Source organism: Maylandia zebra, linkage group LG17, assembly GCF_041146795.1.
Source record: "Maylandia zebra isolate NMK-2024a linkage group LG17, Mzebra_GT3a, whole genome shotgun sequence".
Taxonomy (NCBI): Eukaryota; Metazoa; Chordata; class Actinopteri; order Cichliformes; family Cichlidae; genus Maylandia; species Maylandia zebra.
Window position 1 is genome coordinate 32,555,265 of NC_135183.1, and position 24,329 is coordinate 32,579,593.

The window sequence follows — 24,329 nt, forward strand, 5'->3', positions numbered from 1 at the left end:
TGCTAGTTAATAAATGAGTGTTACAAGCTTTACAACTGATTTTTACATGTGTAGAAAAATCAGCTTTTATATCTGACCTAAGTCACATCTCCAGAGTGAAGATTGCCTGCAGGGTAAAAAAAAAAAAAGGTAGACAACACAGATGACATAGTGAAGCATAGACACAAACACACACATGCGTAAAATGTCAGCATCTGCATATTTCTACTGCTAGAACTCACTTGGGTCTAACTGGCACAGTGCTTAGACACTGTAAATACAGAAACTTTAACTTGCGTGATCATGTAAAATAAAACTGAACTCTCAATCTTTGCATGACAAGGACAAACAGTCCTTCGAACCTATTTGTTGCACAGTCAACACCGAATGTGATTGAATTTGTCATAATTAAAGCCACGAGGCTGTACTGTGCAGCGTGGCGGAAGATATTTCTCTGGCAGGAGATTCATCCACACAAAGATGCTTATAATAGTGTAATTACACACATACATGTAGAGAGTTGGACATTCTTCCTGAAGCTAGATGGGAAAAAATAGTTTCTCGTTGCTCATTTTTTCAGAGGCTCCAAACAAAAAAGCCAAAGATGATGAAAACAAAGAGGACTCAATGGAGGATGAGTGGGATGACTGGCTAGTAGGCAAGTCATCTCTCATCCTTCTTTTTTTCTCTTCTTACTGACTCAAAGGTCGAAGTCCACAGGTCAAAAAAGTCACCCTAAGGCTCTGCCTTTTCCTTCTTGGTCACTCTATCCTTTCCTCTTTTCTTTCAGCCTGATCATCACTGTGTTCTCCAATTCTTTCTTAAACCAAGCCCACGAGCAAGATATAGTTTCACTATCTCATCGGTTTAGTTTTACTGTAGAATACTCGATATTTGAAGCATTTCAAGCAAAAGGTACTCCTTTTTTTCTTCAGAGTGAATGAAAAGAGTGTTCCGTGTATATAATAAAACAAAACACAGATCCTTGTATCCATGTACACAAAACACTGACCGTTAGCAACCTGAAAATAGTTTGATTTTGACAACTTTTTGCTTGCCTTCTTGCCAGAGTCAAGAGGACTGAAAGTGCTCTCACTATGAGCACACAGCTTCTTATCTCTGTGCTTTGGTAAACTACCCAGCTTTGAGAGTTAGCGTATTATTTAGCATATTTAGCATAGAATTGAGAGCGAACCAGGGCGTGTCATGTGGTGCCTCTAACCAAAACTAAAGGGAATGTTACCAGTAGTGAGAACACACCTGATTCAGAGAACAAAAAACAAAAAAAAGATTATTCTGGACTTGGGAGAATCAAATAGTGGCCAAGCTAACTTATGAGGTATATTATATGATATCAAGTTCACTCCTTCAAGTTTACCCATTTGTACTGATTAGTGACATTCTCCCACTGAAAAACCACACTATAAGTATTTTATGTGGATTGTTATTTTAACTGTTAGGACAAATGACAAAGGATGTTGCATATGGAGCTGCTGGGCAGAAGGAAAAGAGGAAGACCACAGAAATGATTTATGAATGTGGTGAAGAAGGACATGCAGAGGTTTAGTGTGACAGAAGAAGTGTGATGGAACCACTGTGGCAACTCATAAAGGAGAAGAAGAAGATCCTCCGGGTGTAGTGATGTAAGAGTAAATATGCATTGGTGTTGTAATTATAATTTATAATAGTAATGGTAATTCTAAATTCCCCATAGGTGTGAATGTGAGTGCGAATGGTTGTTTGTCTCCATGTGTTATCTCTGCGACAGACAAGGATAAGTGGAAGAGACTGGATGGATGGATGGATGGATGGATGGATGGATGGATGGATGGATGGATGGATGGATGGAATGGTATCCGAAGGTAAATAAGTGTTTAACTAAGCAATTATTATATGTAAATCTAATAAAACAAGTAAAAATGGGAGAAAGTATAACCTACAAATGATCTCAAATGAAAGTTCAGTCTCCAGGTTGAGGGTTTGGTGTCACTCCTCTACCCCAACGGAAGTAGCAACAAATGACCTATATGAATACTTGCAACATACAGTTGGAGGACTTGCTGATTGATACTGAACTCCTGGTTACTTTCACTCAAATTACCCTCGACAAAAGAAGTCATCATAGCCAGAGTCAACATTTCATGATGTGAGGGCAGCTGACAGAAACCCAACAGTCTTCTTAGTTCGTAAACCCTGAAGCAACTTGCTAAGTTGGTCACTACGCAGCCCTCAGTCACACTGAGAGACACTGAGAGATGACAGCCCGACTAGAGAGATGAGCGAGGCAGAAAAGGGAAGCGGGAAGAGAATTAGAGGGAGGGACAGAAAACACAATCATCTGTAGTCGCATCAAATCATAGTGACAGAGATATTTGTGAACAATAGACTGAGTCAGACTGCTTTCAGCTAGACTGGACTAGACTGGATGCTCTCTCATCTGTACTGTAGCTCAGCACTCAGATAGTTCACTCTTTTTACATAGCTGACATCACAATAACATACGTTCAGTTTGTAGAGTAAAAGCCGCAGTTCACCATGTAATCAGAATGGACATCAGATACATTTTCTTTGATTTCTGCGTTTCTTCCAGTCAGTGAAAGCAGAGTTTATACTGTCATTTCAATGTGGGTACCCAGATGTACAATAATTATATGAGTGAAATCCTTTAGAAACATCAATGAACATATAAAAAATGATACTGAAATAATACCAGCAGCTGAAATATATTACTCCAAGTTCCAGAAAAGAAAAAGGAAGACAGAGACAGCTTCCTGTAACTAAATACAAAAACAGTGCAGGCTGATACCAAACAACTGCTTTTGTGCTACCAGTGCCTGAGGATAGAACTTTACCTCAGTGGTTTGCAGTAGCTTCACAACTGATGCTGCATTCATTGATGAAAAGCAAGTGCTGGTGTCAGTCTATCAGGGAATAGTATCTTTTTAATTTATCATATAGGAAACATAATCCAGTGATACTGTTAGACTTTAACAACCTTTTTTTTGTAACCTTTTAGCTACTAAAACATAAACAGCCTGTGAACCCAAATTTTTAGACCAAACAGTGACAAACAATAGAGGCTCTTCTGTCCCTGAGGTAAATGATACCATCTTAAAGAAAAAGATCAATGATCATTATCCTTGTAGCTCAGGTTTGGTCTCCATCAGCTCCTTCAGATAGATAAATCCTACAGACTATTCTACACTAACGCCAGAGGAAAGTTACGGTATTGGAAATAAGCCAGAGATGTAATGATACACCATGAAAGAGACACTTACCTATTAAGTCTTCTGAGTAAAGGGCTCGTGTTAAAAACACCAACCTACTCCTAGTGCTGTATCTGTCACTTTCATAATCTTATTGGCTGACTGCTCGACTCATGTTCTCTATTTCTCTCTCTCTCTAGCCGATCTATGACAATGAACTGCCTGTTCTTTGGGGCAAGGCCTCGACTGTGAGTGGAAGAAAAATAACTGGTAGCACTGCCTTACTAATCAGCTTTGATAGATGAGGTGCTATTCATGCACGCTCTCATATCTTTTTACAGAACCTAGAATTATTTACTTTACTTATCTATGCTTCACTGTAGTTCTCTTTGCTTGGACTGTAAGGTGAAGCAGTACTCGGTACTCGGTCCCGGTCATAATCCCATCCCATCACAAATGGGAAGCTATGCAATGCAATTGCAGGTTTTAATGAAGAAAAGCACAAAAATTCAAACTGGTACGGATTTGATGAAATACCTATGAGATAGGGGTGCAACGATACTCGTATCGATTTTGAACTGTTCGATACAGTGCTTTCGGTTTGGTAAGCATATGTATCGAACAATACAAAATTTTAAATTTATTTTATCAACTTTTCTTCTGACGATGCTGTCTGTGTTGAGAGCTCAGTGGATCTGCGTTCGACTACTCCACCTAGGCTGCACTGTCGAGTGCAGATCCACTGAGCGCAGTGGAGATTTGCTGTGTTGTGGCGTTAACGTCATTTCAGATAAACGCTGACAGCACTAGTGGGAACACAATGAATATGAGTGCACATTTACACCGACAGCATCCTAGTGCAAAGACAAGTGGAAGCAGACAAAAACAACAAGCACGCATGCTACAAATGATACAAACTTTACCCGAGTCATTTAGACAGCCGTTAGCACATGATTCTCCTTATGGGGACCTGATATGTTTAATATGCTGCTGAGAATATAGCCCAGAAGAAGCGTATAGTATAGCTTTTATTTTGGAAAGAGCCATTACTCTGTAATAAACTCTCTTTTCCAAAGATGAGTGATTTCTCAATCAGATAGATTTATTATTTTATCCCTTTGTTGTTTCAGCAACATTAAATTTAAAAACTGTACGTTTGAGTTAAAAAATATATTTATAATTTTAATAAATGACAAATTAAAAAAGCATGAACATTGTTTTGTATCGAAAAAATATCGAACCGTGACACCAAAGTATCGAACTGAACCAAACCGTGAATTTTGTGTATCGTTGCACCCCTACTATGAGATATTATTGATGTGTGTGTGCGTGTAAATTTTTTATAGGAAAGAAATCAGGAGGCTTGTTGTGGTGCGGAGAATCTGAGAGGGAGCAGTTTCCGTCCAGGGGCAGTAGTTGCACAGGGATGAACCACTGGCATGGCCAATTTGACCTCAATCCTTTGTGCTGTGGTTGACCTCTTGCCAACCTAGGGCCTTATCCATTCTGCAAGCAGTGCAGGCCCATGCACTCTGAACCACATCTTGACTGCCTATTCCAAAGCACTGGAAGAAGGAAGCTAAAAGAAATGGCCAAATGGACATCCATAAAGTCAAAGCTAATAAATACCACCCCAACCTACCCACTCAAAGTTATTAGATCACAAAAGGAAGGAAACAGTTCCCAAGAAACTCTCCTGTTTTCTTCATGAGATCATCTTAAAACCAAAATGGCAGATGTGCAAGTGAAGAGGTACTATTCCTCATCTTCAGGTGAGGCGTACAGGTTAAGGGGTGAAATGCTGTTGACACTGCTGAAGGTTACCAACCAAGACTATCTTGAGTAGGCCACATCAGTGATTTCCTCACCTCACCTTGCGTAACATGCACTATTTTTAAGATGCACACAGTCGTATACTTGGAAGATAGGGAGTATAAGTAAGTATACATATACATACATATATATAATTTTTATACTTTTAAGCAGTGAGCAGTTTGTCTGTTGCCAAAGAGCATTTCAGCAGGATTTACCCAGCTTTGTTTACCCTGATTTCACCATCAAAGCCTCATCATTTAACTGCTGACTATCTATGAGTCTATCTGCTATTTGGAAGTTGATGTAGAGGGAGCTTTCATTACACTAACACCACTTCTTTACAGTCAAAATACAGACCTGGCAGGCCCATTGTCCTCAATAGCCCCCAAACCGGATCACACGCAGATAACTAATCAAAGCAAACTATCTAATGCTCTTTTGCATGCGGACACACATACACACAGTGTGGGTCTTCCCTTTTAGGATCAGTTATTCTAGCACCATCCGCAGAATGCCCCAGCGCCTGCTTTTCTCTGAGGCTTTGTGAAGTGCTGATGGTCAGCATGCGCCACGCCATGTCCATTGTGCTTCCTGTTGTTTACTAAAGGGATAATGCTGAAATGGCAGGGGACAAGGTCACACCTCCAGAAATAAAAGATGTAGCCACAGTGCCACCCAGTATTGTTGTGATGACAGAAACTAATACACGTCGGTACAAGTAGACCTGGTTTTGATACTCAATATTAATTTGGAAATGGATTTATAATCAATTTTGCTTGGTCCAAGAAATGACGCAATTTATAAGGGATGGTGTCATCTGCATAACCATAAATGATACATATGCAGGCTGTGTGACTGTATGATCATTATATGGTCACATAGACACAGTTGTGTTTCCTTAAACCAAACACACATTTTGAAATATTTTCACTGAGTTTAATAATAATAATAATAGATTGCATTTATATAGCGACGCTCAAAGCGCTTTACAGTTCCACTATTCATTCACACACTGGTGGAGACAAGCTACAGTTGTAGCCAAAGCTGCCCTGGGGCAGACTGACAGCAGCGAAGCTGCCATATCGCACCATCGGCCCCTCTGGCCAACACCAGTAGGCGGTAGGTGAAGTGTCTTGTACAAAGACACAACAACCGAGACAGACAGAATAGGGGATCGAACTGGCAACCTTCCGGTCAGAAGATGAGCTTCCCAACCCCCTGAACCATGGTTGCCCCTGCAAGCTAAAGTCAAATAAAAGAAAAGGTAACACTCGAGTTACAAAACTAGTTGTATGTTTTTAGTCATAAACACGCACAACTAGATTTTTCCTTATTTGCCTCTGAGGTATCTGAATATTCATGTCATTGAAAGGCATGGCACACTGACTGATGGTCTTGGCTTTCTTTTTTTAGCTTTGTGCTGTTTAAAATTGTGATTTTTGTGCTAGTGTGCAGGAGCACGCAGGTGACATGAAGTGATCGAACTCATAGCAGCTATATATATGAATGGGTTGGTGAGTGTCACCTGAGCCCCCCCGTATTTCATACTGGGATTATCACTGGTTGGTCGCTGTTTGCCTGAGGATTAAAACATCGTGCCTTACAAGCCTTTAAAGCTGTCGACAACAGGTCTATTTATGAATGAGCAGTCAAAGTGAAACTAGGCTTATGTAATGTCATTCTGTGCTGTTTTACTGGCCAGTTTGTACATCTGTCTTGCATAAAAGGGGACATAAGCTGTAAATCTGCTTGACCCCCCCACCCTGTAACCACTTTCAAATTCAACCCTGTTGAAGTAAATTCCCATGCATATCCAACCCCTCATAATCCCATGATATAAAAGCTTGACTGTAACAAAGCAAAAGAGTATCTTATTGTCTTTCCTTTTTTTTCCTATTGAGGGAAAGAGAAGAGCCCTGCCTTTGCAAGACGTGAATGCTAACAGCTTTGCTCCCGGCATATTTGTGTAAAAGAGTGAGAAAATAGCTAGGGAGGACTTTGAAGGTATCATTCACACTGCCTAACAAAGGAAACAAACTGCAACGTTCATTTTGTGACAAAAAGATTAATGGCACTAAGAATGGGATTGTTTTTAGATTGAAACATGAAAAAAAAAACCCCACATCAGACGATATTAGTTGTACCATCAAACCAAGTTTATATACTTAAACTATACAGGCTTTGTAAATGATAATTGCCTTAAAACAAGGACGGGGGGTTCTCATCCGTGCATAACTCATCAGAAGCTATTAACGATGGCTGTCATTAAAATTCGCTTCATCTGATGTCACATTTTACGGCTGTGATATCTGGAATATTGTGTGCATAGGGACATGCTTGCTGCTGGCTGCCGGCAGCCTGGTTGGGTCTGTGCAGGCATCAGTTGCGAGTGTCTCGCCTGTCTAAGGTCATCTCGTCAAAAGCCATGGGCTCAGTCAGAGCCGGGGGCCGTGCTGGCTCAATCCATAAGTGATTTTTTTTGTGTTTGTGTGGGTGACAGGTGGTGTGAGGAAAACTCGATAACCCTGAAAAATATGTTGATATCATGTAACAAAAGATTTTACAGCCTGTATAGCCATATTATTTTACTCGTTCATTCACTGCAATAAATGTCAGTTTGAGCTGCAATAATTTACAGAAAGATCTGCATGAAATGCAATGAATGCCTCATTTAATTGCTTTATTTTTAGTAATGAATATCCATCTTTTTTGCAGTTAATCCAAAACATTTCATCTAATCACTGTATTCTTATTCTAAAATGATCTTTCACAAAGCATTTACTATAATTGCCAAGGTCTTTGCCATCAATGATTAAGTTTGTAAAATGGGAAAGAAATCATCTGCACCATCTCTCAGCTATGAAATGAAAAGCAATGTTTTATTTAGCAAAATGAAGAGTAAACAGTGGTTCCGACTACACAGAAAACCATTAAAATCATGTATCTTAAAGTGTTTTAAAATAAAGATAAGTTGACACCAATTAAGGCACTGCACTGCAGAGGCTTCAGCTTCAAGGTGGGGCTGTATAAAGTGTGAAAAAGTGTGTTTACTGAAAAGCAAAGACTAGACATTAAAAAAACAGACCCTAAAATCAATGGGCAGTCTCATTCTAATACAGTGCTACAATGTGACAGGGCATGAACCCAGCTGGGCTTGTAACCGAGCCAAGATTCATTGGTATTCCTCTGGGGTTACTGCTAGGTAAAAGATATCAATAGATGCACATGGCCTTGGTACGTGACTCTGACATGACTTACTGTGTGGGGTCCTATAATTTATTTTGTTTCCAGCATGTGGCTGTTTTTATCCTTTGGGGCAAGACTGTTACACCTTTAACTTATTCCCACATATGGCTCTTGCAGTGGTGACATAACAAAAATAGTCACATTGTCAAACCGATGGCAGGCTAACTGACAGTCCGATCGGGGCAGGAGGGGAGAATGAAATGATTAGGGAGAAAGAAGAAAGTGGGAAATTTTTAAGGCGGAACGGGCTGAAATGTTGACAGGATGGGACGGGGGAGGGGACTGATTGACAGTGTTATAGCTGCACAACAAGCTGGCATGCCCCTTTTTTTTCTCCTCCACCCATCTGTTCGCAAGGATTACTCATAGAGACGGGTGGACAGGAGGAGAGAGGAAGCTGGAGGAAGAGGGCAGGGAGGAGAGGAGATCCATCATCGCAACCTGCGATAACTGAATTCAAACCACTTTTCCATGACTTCTTTTCAGTTAAATAAACTGCTGCGATAATGACTCACTGTTAAAATTATGGCTCACTGCAATATAGTAGAGGGCTCTCATGGGACTATTGAGGTAACAATGATAGTGCCGGAAGGTGGAAACACTGTAGTGATGTGTTATGTAATTGCTGAGTGTGCTCTACTTACTAAGACTATTGCTCCCCAGAATGCTGTATAGCAGTGGCCTGTTGGCTGTGCCACTCACAAGCCATTATATTTGCTGCTCAGTATTTATTTATTTATTTTGTATTTATTTATTTTTTTCCTGTCTTGCAATGCAGATTTACGTTCCTAAGTGGACCTCAGTATTTGCTCAGTATTACAAAAGCAATCACATTCTTTCCAGCCTTCTAACATTTATACATTACTACTTGAGAATGACTGTAAAACTCCCTGCACTGTTAATCTGAATGTGTTAATTCGCATCAATGCACCACGCTCCTGTCTGTTTGTGTGTCCTCTGCATGTGCACTGGAGTGTGCTGATTATCAGGTGAGCAGCAGATGATGCCAGGACATGTGGCTGCTATTTATCCAGTCATAAACAATCCCCTGTGTTCAAACAGTTGCTGAGTAATTACACTAACCCGTGCTGGCCTTTTAGGCTGTGGATTTATGGGGACTTTGGCTGTTTTTATTATGTGACCTTAAGGATTTTCCATGTTTACACTTGAATCTGTTCCCAAAAAACCTTTTATAGCACGTGTCTGACCTGTGAATGTCTCAGATAACCATACTACTCTAAACAAAATCAAACTTAAATGATCTGTTATAATAATTTTCATGTCTTGCACTCGAGTAGCTTTACATGATTCACAGTTTCACAGTTCAAAACAATTGTCGAAAATAGGGCACTTCAGCTACTTTCACACTCCTTTTAAACCAGCTGTCTTCTGATTGGCTTCCCCATTGTAAACAAAAGGGTTGACCAGGGTTATGGGTGGTGCTGTGTCCCAGAGATAACCATATTAGGGATATCTACTCTTACTGACAGCATACAGAGCCAAGAGTAGAAAAAACAGTCTAAAACTGAGCGTTTCGAGCTTGAGCTTTTGGCCCATAGAGTTTACTCGCACATAGGCTAATGGGGTTGTCGTAGCTATTCAGAGGTTACAGCATCCACAAGGTTTATTCTAGTGTTCTAGGTTTTCTTACTTGTACTTGCTGAGTGTACAGGGAGTGCAGAATTATTAGGCAAATGAGTATTTTGTCCACATCATCCTCTTCATGCATGTTGTCTCACTCCAAGCTGTATAGGCTCGAAAGCCTACTACCAATTAAGCATATTAGGTGATGTGCATCGCTGTAATGAGAAGGGGTGTGGTCTAATGACATCAACACCCTATATCAGGTGTGCATAATTATTAGGCAACGTCCTTTCCTTTGGCAAAATGGGTCAAAAGAAGGACTTGACAGGCTCAGAAAAGTCAAAAATAGTGAGATATCTTGCAGAGGGATGCAGCAGTCTCAAAATTGAAAAGCTTCTGAAGCGTGATCATCGAACAAGCAAGCGTTTCATTCAAAATAGTCAACAGGGTTGCAAGAAGCGTGTGGAAAAACCAAGGCGCAAAATAACTGCCCATGAACTGAGAAAAGTCAAGCGTGCAGCTGCCAAGATGCCACTTGCCACCAGTTTGGCCATATTTCAGAGCTGCAACATCACTGGAGTGCCCAAAAGCACAAAGTGTGCAATACTCAGAGACATGGCCAAGGTAAGAAAGGCTGAAAGACGACCACCACTGAACAAGACACACAAGCTGAAACATCAAGACTGGGCCAAGAAATATCTCAAGACTGGTTTTTCTAAGGTTTTATGGACTGATGAAATGAGAGTGAGTCTTGATGGGCCAGATGGATGGGCCCGTGGCTGGATTGGTAAAGGGCAGAGAGCTCCAGTCCGACTCAGACGCCAGCAAGGTGGAGGTGGAGTACTGGTTTGGGCTGGTATCATCAAAGATGAGCTTGTGGGGCCTTTTCGGGTTGAGGATGGAGTCAAGCTCAACGCCCAGTCCTACTGCCAGTTTCTGGAAGACACCTTCTTCAAGCAGTGGTACAGGAAGAAGTCTGCATCCTTCAAGAAAAACATGATTTTCATGCAGGACAATGCTCCATCACACGCGTCCAAGTACTCCACAGCGTGGCTGGCAAGAAAGGGTATAAACGAAGAAAAACTAATGACATGGCCACCTTGTTCACCTGATCTGAACCCCATTGAGAACCTGTGGTCCATCATCAAATGTGAGATTTACAAGGAGGGAAAACAGTACACCTCTCTGAACAGTGTCTGGGAGGCTGTGGTTGCTGCTGCACGCAATGTTGATGGTGAACAGATCAAAACACTGACAGAATCCATGGATGGCAGGCTTTTGAGTGTCCTTGCAAAGAAAGGTGGCTATATTGGTCGCTGATTTGTTTTTGTTTTGTTTTTGAATGTCAGAAATGTATATTTGTGAATGTGGAGATGTTATATTGGTTTCACTGGTAAAAATAAATAATTGAAATGGGTATATATTTGTTTTTTGTTAAGTTGCCTAATAATTATGCACAGTAATAGTCACCTGCACACACAGATATCCCCCTAAAATAGCTAAAACTAAAAACAAACTAAAAACTACTTCCAAAAACATTCAGCTTTGATATTAATGAGTTTTTTGGGTTCATTGAGAACATGGTTGTTGTTCAATAATAAAATTATTTCTCAAAAATACAACTTGCCTAATAATTCTGCACTCCCTGTATACACTGCAGATACAAACAGGGCAGAGCCAAGACTGCAAAGGGTATCAGTCACTGCCAGCTGTGAGTCATGCTCAACACTCAGCACTTTTCATCTATGCTAACTGACCTTTTTATTTGAAGTACAGCCAGGGATTGAGCCGCTTATAAAGTTCATAAAATGATCTGTCATGTGTATGTACAAATTATAATTGTAGGTCTGTTAGAGTCATACATTCGAGTAATATATACGTCTGTCAGAAAGGAAAAAAATATGTATTTAGCGTATAATTGCAACCAAGTGGAGTTTATGGCTTTGCAAAAACTGCAGTAGCTCCTTGAAGTGATACTAACCGTAACACAATGGGAGCATATTACTAAGACGAAAATATAAAAAGAAATGCCAACTGAAAAAAAGCACTAGAACAGACATGCCATCAGCAAAAACTGGGGCTGGGGTATTCGAAGAAGAAGCTGGCTGACACATTCAGTAACATCATTGTGCACACGTAGCATGTAGCTGCAGTAGCATTACAAGTGAATAAGAGCAAAGCATAAGCACGTTTTATAGTCACTGAACCTGGGTGACCCTCTTCTTCTACTCTATAGGTAGAAGCATTATTCTCTCAGTTATACACATAGACAATTAGAATAACTGAGGAAATTTAAAATCAACATTTCAAAAGATGTTTCACAATTGTTAAGAAAATGATGTGAACAAGCAGCCACTTGCTCAACCTGTTCTCAGAGAAGAGTAACACAAACAGATTTTTGAATCACATTTACAGAAGAAGAATGGGTCAGCATCCCGAGAATGTCACATGTCACTCACATTGGAATAACCGGAACCAACCATCATTCAGACTCACAATTTCATCATATATATAGAAAAAAAAAAAAAAAAAAAAATGACAAAGGATGAACTGAAGCTCTGCCATCACGTAATGTCGCATACTGCTGTTTCTGATGTCATTTAAAAAAAAAAAAAAAAAAAAAAAAAAAAGAACTCGTTCAGACTGCTGTCTCCTCTCATGCTGCCATATCATCAACTACATAATGACATAATCTTAGCTACCCATTAATGGCTTAAACCTCTCCCTATATAATGATTTTTTACATCTCTAAGCTACTTTTAAATTCAATAATATATCACTCATTAAAGAGAGAACAATGTAAATTGGCACATCGTGGAGAAAATGTAGTCAAGCAGTCAAAATATACTCAGAAGCAATCTCTGACTCACCTCCGAGGATTTATTCTCAGCTGCTGTTTGTCTTCAACGGATATTTCAACCTGAAAAAACAAGACGAAAATGACTATAAATAAGGAGTTTACCTCAGATTAGAAATACTATAAATAATTAACGTCTAAGCATTCATGGGGAATGACGCTGACTCCTTTGACATTATGTAGCAAGGGTGCTTTTACTGCATAATATTTGGCAAAGAAATTATAAGTCTATTTAAAGTCTATCACAGCTTCCATTTATGCCAACTCAGACCAGAAACCTAATCAGCATCATGTTAGAGGGAAGGATTTGGAGTTAAAAGACGTGTTCACTGCTCTCAAAAAAGACCTTGGATTTCAAAAAGACTCAGAAGCTTCAATTAACTAAATACACTTGGCAAACGCTTATTTAGACCTCTTTGATTCATTCATTGCACAAGGCCAGTGTTACCCACCAGCACTACATAAATACGTGGGCACCTCCACTTATCTCTCCAGGGAAAACCCAGTAAATGATTGCATATTGCTGAACACAAGGACCTCAATCAATAACCAAAATCTCTCCTGTCATTTTTATTACTTTTATCTCCACTAGGGACACACGCACAATGAAAGGTTACCCACCACCATACACGCACTTGCACGCAGCGACCTCTGCTTCCCCCAAACGGGCGTCCCTTCGTGACCGTGAATGCATTATCATAATCTCCTGAGAGATACTCCATTCATCTCATATTAGCAAAACAAATGTGACAGACAAAGGACGGTGGCACATTTGGACGTGAAGCCATTAAAACTGTAGTTAGCTCAGATGGGAAAGATGGTGAGTCATGCAATAAAGCGAGGTTGAGCTGTTTGAATTTACTAGATGATGTAAAAAGATGAGAAAGGGTTCTTGATCTATTACTTAGATGCTATCACTTAGAGGAAGAGCCTGGATGTTCCAGCCTAAGCCCAAAATGTGATCTGAAGGAAGTCAACAATAAAAAAAGGAAGGCAGTTTGTTGTTGTATAACCTCACCTTATAATTAAACAAACCCTGCATCGATTTCATCTTAATGAAGACGACTGAAAGTGCATTGATTTAAATGTGTCAGGATAAGCTGAATGAATTTTTCATTGTGAACTGATCTGATCCGATTTGAACTGAGCTGCATTGATCTTATCTCAGCTGAGTTGAAACAAATTGAACTGAGACAAAAGGGGGCACAGATCAGGGAAAGAGGAAGAAACAGTGTGAGATGTTAATGAATGGAGGCAGGAATGTAGCAAGACTTATAAAAAAAAGGCAGAGCGAGGACGATGAGGGGGAAAGAGTGCTTTAAGAGAAAGAGAAGAAGAACAAACATTAAAAAATGAAGAGAGAGCGGGAATCAGAAGCATCCATTTTTAATCGGCAAATCTAAAAGCGCTTCATCATCTTAGCGCAAGGAGGGGGATGGAGAGAGATACACATATAGTATAAAAGGAGAGGAGAGGAGAGCTGGGAGGTGCTACAAGAGCAAAGCTAGCAGAGCTGACCCCATGCTCTAGCAGGTTGCCATGGAGACAAAAAAGAGACATGCAGAGAAGAATAAAGAATACAGTTTCCCTTTCAAGAAAACACTTAAACATATGGGGATCAAACCAAACTATAGTAAAACTTTGGGGGTGCATGTAGGTTTGTGTTCAAACAGTCAACTTAGCATAAAGTAAATCTGGTTTCAATAGCTTCATAAATTGGGTGTAAAAATAATGATTATTTGTGAGACCTGGGTTAAGGAGATGGATGGATAGATGGATGGCTCCTTTCAGTGTGGAGCCAGCTGACATACATAGCCAAAACATAAGATCAACTTGGCTCAAACAGAAACACGATTGCTTGTAAAGGTAAAAAAAACAAACAAAAGAATGAAAAAAATAGAAATAGAAAATTCAATAGAACATTAAATAAATCAGAACCTGTAATTTAGAATAATTTGTTAAAAGAGGTTTCAATATCACCTGTCAACAAGAAAAGAAAACCCCCCAAAAAGCAGAAACTAGAAGATCCTTGTCAGAGCAGCAGATGTACTAGTTAGAAATATTTGAACAGAATTAAGACAAAAAAGTTAAATTAACATCTCAATACATAAAACAGGGATTTCTAAATTTTCAAATGTTTAACCAGCTGCTTGCAGTCTTCCTTTTCCATCGTTTCCACCAAAATCCATAGCCAAAGAATATATAACCGCATCAGTAATTTCAATGCACCATTTGCTTTTCCTTTCACATGAATGAGCGATCCCACGATGCTGGGTTGAGTTTTTTGTTTTCTTAAACACATCACCAGCTGCTAACATCTCATCCTCGCATACCTTTGTAGCCTGGTTTTACTCAACAGAGTGATTTTACCTCAAGTGGTGTAACAAGTTTGTTGTTTCCACCTTTAGCAGTTTTCTTGAATATTTTGAAATGTACTGTGCTTTGTTTGAGGTTATTGACCAAATTCCCTTTTCCTTACTCCTGTAAGAAAAATCTGTATTTTTCACATTCACATTGTTGTTTATCTTTTAATTTCTGTGATTTGCCAAAATTTGTTTTCTCCAGGTGCTTCACTGACTTCATTTTAAACAAATGGGAAGTATTTTAAAACCCAGGACAAGAGACAAGTTACCTCACACACAGAACAAAGTCTTAAGTAAACATTTTCACTTCACCTTGAGAAGAATTCATGAAGTAGAAACAGATCTGATCTCAAAGAAACTAAAATAACTCTGTGACAACAGTATGTATGTGAACTGTAAGCTCCGATGATGAAGGCCACTGTTTCTCTACGTATGTGCTTACACCAACTAAACTGTGATCACCATTCTGGATTATTAAAGTCATATATGTGCCAAGGCCTGGTGAAATACCGCTTTGATTTATTATCTAGCTCCTGTTTCAATTAGCCTTCTGAGTTTATGAATCCACCGGGAGCCAGTAAACTGCAAGCATCTAAATGTATCGGTGTGTGGATTTTTCATCCTGTGATAGAATAACTGACCCCAGGCATGAATAGAAATTGTGAGTGTGGGCTGTAATCCCTTAGGCCAAGAGGGCCAGAGCAATCAGCGATGGTGGCAGCTGCCTGAAAAGCACACTTAACACATGCCCTGACTGCCTGGCCTCTTCACTCCCTACCTTTAAAGTAGTGAAATATTGTGTCCAGACAAGTGTGCCATCAAGTCTTACTCGCTTGCATTTGATCTCCACACACCATCTGACTTGAAGCCAGAGTGGGAGCAGCAAATACAGGCTTTCGGTCCCACAACAACAATAAGAAAGAGTTGCAGGTATTTGCGACCATGTTTTGGTTTCATTGTGAAATGAGAAGAAAAAAAAACAACAAAAAACGAGTGCTTCCATTGGATGTAGCACCCGAACAGTGACAAATGTCTATCTATAGATGCTTTTTTTGTGCACTTTTTCAGACATACCATCTGTGCGTAATGACATTTTGCTGTGATTGTTTACTACCGTGATTGTGCCCATGCACATCAGTCTACATGTTCCTTTAGAGACAGAAAATGACAAATGACCTTATTAAGATGCTAGCCTGGTTGGGTTCAGTGGACCGATTCATAGTGTTGTATAGATGTATAGCTCCCTTGGGCAAAGAGAAATTAAAACTGTATTAGATTTTTTTTTTTTAAGCAAATCCCACCATTAATACAAGTACTGCAGTTTAAATGTTGAAGATACCACCAGTTCCTGTCAGGCTGAACCTCTTTCAGTTTACAGCTTATGCAGTCCAGACAGATGGAAATTATATAATGGTATTTCTTATGATCCGGCTACATTAAAAAAGGCCACAAGTCAGTGTCAGTTTGACCTTTCAGACTGCTTTTGAAGCCTCCCCCACAACAATTTAAACCCATACATTCCCTTGTAATGGTTGTGTGTGTGCTAGAGACACAGACTGAAAGGGAGGGTTGGTTACCATGACTGTTCTAAGGGGTTTTTAATTTTAACAGTCTGTGAGCATCCTTCAGATGACAGACAGCACACATAGTCCAGTCCCACACAGAAAAGGGCCGCCAAAGAGGAGCTGGTTTTAATCAGAGAGATTTATAACCTCCCGCAAGTTTATTTCTTCCTTCAGAGGTTAAAGAGGCAGTTCTCCAATCTGTGCTTTTCCCACTCGACACCGCACAGCGCACTCAATGGAGTCATCAAGAATGTCAAACATACACACAGAGACGGAGGAGAAAGAAAGATAAATCAAGATTAAAGAACAGCAGGAAGCAGCTTTTTAGTTTCATTGGCTGATTCTCTACTGAGCTTTCTGCAGCTGGGTGATGCATACTGTAAAAAAAGAAATCCAGGTATGAGCTCTCTGGGGATTGATCCAATCAACAAACTCATCTCAAAGTCCCAGCAGAAGGATGAAAGCACGAGTGAAGCAGGGAGGGAGTAGAAACGTGTTTGGAGCAGCAGAAGAAGAAACAGGCCGACTGTAGGGAAAGAAATGATGTGCAAGATGAGCCAATGAGCCAAAACTGGTGTAGATGAAATACTCTGACTCTGATTTAACAGTCAAGTCACAGTAAGAGGGTTGTGAGTGTCTGGATTCCTGCAGGCTTTATATGGAAATGCTCATTTGGGCTGTAAAACTTAATTTAACATAAACATGCACTCCTACCCCTAAAGCTTTAACATTTTACTTCCTTCACAGGCCACAGATCTATGCAATTAAGCACCTTGTTTGAGTTTACTATTCAGTGACACTCCACAAGAGATAACAGCTGCTCTATCAATCTGACAAGAATCTTATGATGTCCTAAATTAACTATTATTACAGATTTCAATAACAAACTTAGAACATGAAAGCAAAGACCACACTGCAAAAATCTTTATCTACAGGAGTTTTTAGACTGCAGGACTTTTTTCATAATCCATGTTATTGCTGAGGGATTTGCCTTTTTTGGTGTGAAACTGAAGAACTACATTTGTTGTGGTCTTTTATGGTCTAGCAGGCTAAGTGCTCTCCCAGCACGGTCGACACTTAAGTGCTTACACTAAGTGTTCTAACCAAGCGGCAACATCGGGGCTGAATGAAACCAACATGGTGGTTTGTTTATTTGTCACTTAAAACTGACTTCACATAAACTAATCTTTTCTGTTAAAAGGCCCAAACATAGCATAGATCAGAATATTTATGAAAAATAAATGTGGTTATAGCGTTGTACAAAATATAGTTTTCATCTCTCAATCGAAATTTCCTTTCATAACAACTTTTTATTTTTCAGCTACATATGTCTTATATAAGTTATGCATTATTTTTGATGGGCATGTCTGTGCTGACCACTGTTTGTCTACTACAGTAGGTGTCCATTCAATCAAACTGATCTGTCAATGAGCCGTAGGTTTGAGTACCAACTTAAATGGTAAATGGGCTGGTACTTATATAACACCTTTGTTCTCAAATTGAGACCAAAAAAGCACTTCCTAATAAAAGTCTCATTTGCACAGACTCACACATGGATGCATCGGGCTCAATTGAACATTCAGTAAGAATACTTCAACATGTAGATGGAAGAAGTCGATGGATCAATCTACCAACCTTGGTAGATGATCCACTGCCATTCCTAAAGTACCGTTTCACACTAAATCAGCTGGTTCCAAACCTCAGAGCACACCGGGGTTAGAGGAATAAAGACAGCGAGGGGATGTGTGGTCACTCCTGTGACATGTTGAAACCAAACAAACACGTGGGTCAATGGTGGCGGTGGCAAACCAAAAACTGATATGTCAGGTGTGGTTACACTTTTCAAAACTCAGTGCAGAAAATGCTTTCTTTAACATCTTTATTGCAGAATGTAAAGCTGGGTATGGCAACGCATCCAACCTGAAGAAAACCCTGGTAAAACCCAAAATACAACTAAAAGCTGAGTGTACTGGATTTGAAGCTAAATTCATTGACACGCATGCTAACTTCAGTCTACCTGTTCTCTAGCATAGATCAAGCTGAGCCCCTATCATAAACAAACATGTTATGTCAGATAGTATGTCTGAAACCTTAACATTTAACTCTAATCGGTAATCAAATACCATGTAAAATTATAACATATTATCACTGTAAGAGTCATGCCAACATCACAGACCTTTTTCAGGCAGTTTCCTTTGAAAGTACTAGTACCGGATTTTGTTACTTTTATATTTAAAACAAATTCCACACCAAATCCTTCTGTGCTGTTACTTTCTGGAGCATTTTGGATCTGCTGTTTCATTCATTGTATCAAAAATACTATTTAAGAAGTCAGTGCTCCGCTTTCTGGTCAGTAAAATTTTTGTATTATTTTATCCACGTCTGCACTAATTAGCAAGTATCTTTATCTGCGCATCTTGCTAACCAAGTTGGTTATATCCACTCCAAATACGGTTAGTTCACACTCAACAAATTGCAATATTAGAGCTTCAAAACAGCACTCCACACCCATCTTTTATATCTTTTACAGTATATGGGTCACACACATGTATAAATAACCTTAAACCACCATTTAAAAAAACTTGTGTAAACGTTAACAAAAGGCTGAAAATTTGAACAACAGCTCTTAATGTAGGGCTTAAAAAACACACAAACACAAGAGTACTGGGTTGACAGTGAAGTTGGGGCTATTAAGCCTGCATGCAACTAAAGAAATAGAACACCATTTTCACTGGCATACCAACAAATGACCAGCTTTAATCAATTCAGCATACATTAGAGCTAATATATAATGATATATTGAAGGTTATATAGTTCTTGGGGTAGGCCCCACTACACAAACACAGCCTTCATCACAAGTAAAGCAGCGCAGTAAAAGAGCTGCACATTTGTATTGAAAGAGACCTTTTAGTCACCCTTTCTGGTGAATGAGGCACAGGTCTAAACCAGTATTGGACATTGTGAGAACAATTTGGTTTCAAAATATCTTGAATATGCATTACAGTATGACTGCTATAAAAAACTAGGCCGCACAGAGCTTTAACTAGTGTCGCCATAGAGAGTGTCAAACAGAGTAGCATATGAAAACTTAACAGAGTAGGATGCAACACGTCAGAAACATGCTGAAAAAAGTCCATACAGCCAGAACCCCGGAGACCCTCTTAACGAAAGCAACAACACAAAAGGGATGTAAGGAAAAGCAAAGATGGAGACAGATGTAGAACTAAGCAATGAGAGTGAAAACGAGTGGAGGACACTGAGAAACAGAACGGTGGAAATGAGAGTGTGAGGAACAAAAGGCTTGTTTAAAAAAGGGTGAGCAAACAGCAGAGGTATATGGCCCTATAGGACGCCTTGGAGACATCTAATATTGACTGCACGTCTTCCACCTCACACAGAAAAAGGCAGAAGAAGAACAGATGAGGATTGAGGCCTCCTAATATTAGTAACAGAAGTGGAGAGGGATTTCTCTAAGTGATCTCATTAATTTAGAACTCCTCAAATACAAAAAAAAAAGTTCTCAGGCTTAAAGCTGTGATGAGGAAGTGAGAAGCTCATACAAAGGCTTTCTGTGTCAGCAAAGTGCAGATCTGCCTGGCAGTGTGCTGTAACCAAGAGATTAAAGCAAATGGGATATCACTTTTTCCCTTTGGTTTAAGACAGGCACCGCATGAAGACTGATGCTTGATTGTAGCTTTATCAGACTAAGAAGCACATTTCTCCCTCTCCTGTCAGTCTTACTCCAGACAAACGAACACCTTGGAGGAACAGCCATCCTGCACAGGAGACTCTAGCTCCTGTTTATTAGTGTGTTTATTAGGATGTGCTTACTGAAAGCACAGCAGGTGTGGTATTCATACATGTGCCCTAGCATTATGTTATGAATGATTTTTCTAGTTAAAAATAAAAATATTAAGCACCTATTTTTTAACCTATTCTTTTCCATTTATGTTACATAGTCAGTGTAATGAGGCAATGTTAAAAAGGATTATGTTCAGGGACTAAATACCCGTGGCTAAGTGCTTTAAAAGGCCACTTCAGGGATCTGAACAGTGACTAAATAAGATTTGAAAACACTCAATCAAGCTGTGGCTTAGCTATTAATTAATTGTTTATTTAAGATATCAGCCCAGCCTATATCTTATTGGAACGATAATGTCCTTTAAAAAGTCGATATGCCAGCCAGGCCTCATGAACGTTTGTGAAATACTCACAAAGAGAATTCTATGCGGATTTTTTTTGCATGTTTGTTTACAATTTTTACATTTTTTAATGCAATATAGAACATATTTTATGTTAGGTACATTTAAAAAGTATGTGACAGGCATTTTATTTTAAATGAACCTTCAATATTTTTGTAAAGGTAATCAACTCATATGTGGAGTTCCTCAGGGCTCCGTGCTGGAACCTATTCTGTTTTTAATATATATTTTTCCTTTAAGATAATACAGCAGTTTCCTGATGTAAAAAGATTTATCTTATCATCTTTTTGCTGACAACATTCAGCTAAACCATTCATTTAAGCCTTCTAAAGTTAATAAGCTCTCCGCTCTGATTGACTGTTTAACCAACATTAAACAATGGTTGAACAACAATTGCTTACAGCTAAACCCAGACAAAACAGAAACTTTGATTATTGCACCAGACAGCGCAATACCTGATATTAAACAGTGACTGGGTGATTTAGGTTCCTCACAGAAGCATAACCTTAGAAATCTAGGTGTTATTTTTGATGAAGCTTTTTCTTTGGAGGAACATTTAAATCAGATATTAAGAACCTGTTTTTCTCAATTGAGGAACATTTCAAAACTTAGATCCATCGTGTCAACAAGTGAACTTGAGATGATAATCCATGCTTTTATCTCTACAAGACTCGACTACTGTAACAGTCTGTTCACTTGTCTAAACAAGAAAGGGCTAGCTCATCTAAAGGTTGTTCAAAAGTCTGCAGTGAGGCTACTGACCCGTTTGAACAAGGGAGCTCACATGACCCCTGTTTTAAAGTCGCTACACTGGCTACCAATCAGATTTAGGTTTGTCTTTCTGTGAACCCCTCTTTCCGGGGAAAGCTCTAAAATGTGTACTTGAGCTCCATATCACTCTCACTGAACAAGAACAACGCAGGGGGATATCTAAGCAGCAGCAGAGCTTTGCCATAAATGCATTAACATGTTTGTCTGTTTTTCTTCTGCATTTCGAAGTGCTATATTTGTTTATTGGCCATGGGGTCAAATAAATCTCAGTTGCCGCTCGCAAGGCTTTCAGTTCTGTGGCTCTCGGCTTTGTTAATGTGACAACGTTGTCTGGGATAACAAAGGAAGGCTAATGTGCAAATTTGCCTGACGCCTTCCTATTATCTGACAGCCATGAGTCATGCCCTCACCTGTGCAGAAAATTATGACGCTTGGTATAACTTATTTGGATGCTTTCATGGTTCAGTGATACAGTGATGCTGTTGTTTCCTTGCTGCAGTGTGCAGGACCACTGTTGCATGAACTGGACACAGATGATTCCATACAGTGCATACACTTGGCTCACACACACCGCAAACCTCCTTTATTTGGTTCCTACCTTTGCCTTGATTTTGATTAAACAAATTCTTAATCAAACAACATTGATCTAAAGTCAAATTCTAGCACACAAAATAAACCAGACAGCAAACATCAGTCTGAGACCTACAAACCTATCAAAGATTGGCAGGTTTGAAACAGGCTAATATCACACTTCTGCCATCATTTGGATAAAGCTGTTAAGGTATTTTGATACATTTGTGACACTGTAGATAATAGACTGTGTCTGTGTCCCAGTAGCCTCATTCTTTGACACCAATCTCAGTACTATTGGGGACTTGCTATATCTATCTTTTAACACCTTTCCATGGCTTATGGAGGAGATTTAAAGATTTCATGTGTTGTTTCTTTCACTTCTCCAAACCTCTTATCATTCCTCATAAGACTAGCAAAAACCTCGTTTTGGGCCAGGTCTACAAATCTGTCCATTCCAGCAAATCATCAGCACTGTGACTATAAAAGGCAGCTGTGCTGCTAAAAAAAGCAAATGGTCCAGTAAAATGGAAACATGGGCATAGCAGGAGTAATGACAAGTCACAAGCACGATTAACACCATTGTTGAACTGTGTCGAGCTAGGCATGGTTTAATAATATTCATGACTTGTATTCTCAGTATTCTATAGTGTAGTTTGTTTTTGTATTTCACCATGGCCACACATCACGGCTGACTGGTTAGGGTGACATTTTAGGGCTGTTAAATTAAGTAACTTCAGACTGGATACTATGCCACAAAAAAGTAGTTATATCAATAAAGTAGCAAATGGTTTACTGACATTTATGTAAAGATGCCAGTTTTTACATAGTGATGAATCCACGCAAGCAAAGTGCACTTAGTCTGTTAAGCATTTTAGCATCTTTGAGCACACTGCTTTGGATTTACATTGGAAAATTTGTGTGAAACAGTTGATGAAAACTTTAAAAAGTATTAGTACTATTTGAGCACAATTACTTAAATAATACTGCCACACTGCAGTAATTCAAATAACCCCTCATTACAACCAAGGTATGCAGAATACTATAATTTTATTGTAACAGTTTGGGCCTGTTAGTACCAACTGAACATCTTTTAAATATCATACTTTGCCAATAGACAGAATAAAACATGGACCTAGCTTCCTTGTCGGAAGAAAAGGAGCTATAGAAGTCTGTGTTGTCCTGTGAAAACACTTTCCTGATGAGTTTATGGGCTTAGTCACTTGTTTGGCCGAGATCAATAACACCAGGGAAAACTAGGACTACTGGACTTAGCAAAGTAGCAGACCCCAGCAGCATGCTGTCAGCACATCTCACATAACACACACACAAAGAAGCAGAGATTATTCAGTTCTGCCCACGGGGCTTCACTGCCTTGTTGGAGAGTGGAGCTGAGCCCATGGTAGGCGAGACAGCATGGACCCAGCTGTAAAAGAGAGGCTGTAGCTATCTCTATAGAATGACCCTAGTCAGCAGTTTAGTACTACTAAAAACAGATGCTGTCAGAACTAATGAGTGTAGCTCGCAGCATTGCAGCTCAGGGTTTACATTGGGACAGTCCACAACAGAATGCCTTCTATTTACTAGTTGTTTGTAATCCTGATATAATACTTTGTTCAAAAGAGAAATAACTAAAACAGTGTGTTGTGCAGGAAAGTCCTGCTTTCTCTTGCTCATTGCAATATGGTTGACAATGATAATAACAGCAGGAAAGATTTGGGCAATCAAAGACACACTTAGTTAACCCACTCTACTCAATGCAGTGTTAATGAGGTTGTGAAGGAAACATGGGGCAAAGTGTTCAGCTCCACTGATGCACTCCTGGTCCCTAACCCTAATCCCAGAATCAATACTCTTCATGTCTAGATGTGATTTGAATGCATCCGCAACTAGATGTCCTGATACTTATGGATTTGTGATGCCAGGTCCACATCATCAAACAGAAGGGTGTTAATGAAAATGTCTACATACTAGTATGTGATTATATTTTGAAGTATTAAAAACTAAAAACAAAACAAACATATTCTCAGACAGAGAATAGCAGAACCACTACCCTAATGTGAGCCTGTATCCAGCTACCATTTCACAGAGAGGCAAACAACAGTATATCGCCACCACTTCAAAATGTGCCTCTATAACATGGACGATTGCAAGTGCAAGTGACAAGAGGG

General features: G+C 39.5%; 1 protein-coding gene across 17 annotated transcripts in view; it reads right to left on the reverse strand.

The window, feature by feature from the left end:
- Positions 1 to 24,329, reverse strand: part of nrcama (neuronal cell adhesion molecule a) — a 64,490-nt gene that overhangs the window by 24,476 nt on the left and 15,685 nt on the right. For 16 of the 17 annotated variants that reach the window (XM_076875544.1, XM_076875559.1, XM_076875548.1 and 13 more), the window contains exon 2: positions 12,701 to 12,750. The gene's annotated coding sequence lies outside the window, so the exon portion shown is untranslated. Of the gene's footprint in view, positions 1 to 3,257; positions 3,274 to 12,700; positions 12,751 to 24,329 lie in introns of those variants that run through there. The other variant, XM_076875545.1, reaches the window with a different exon arrangement.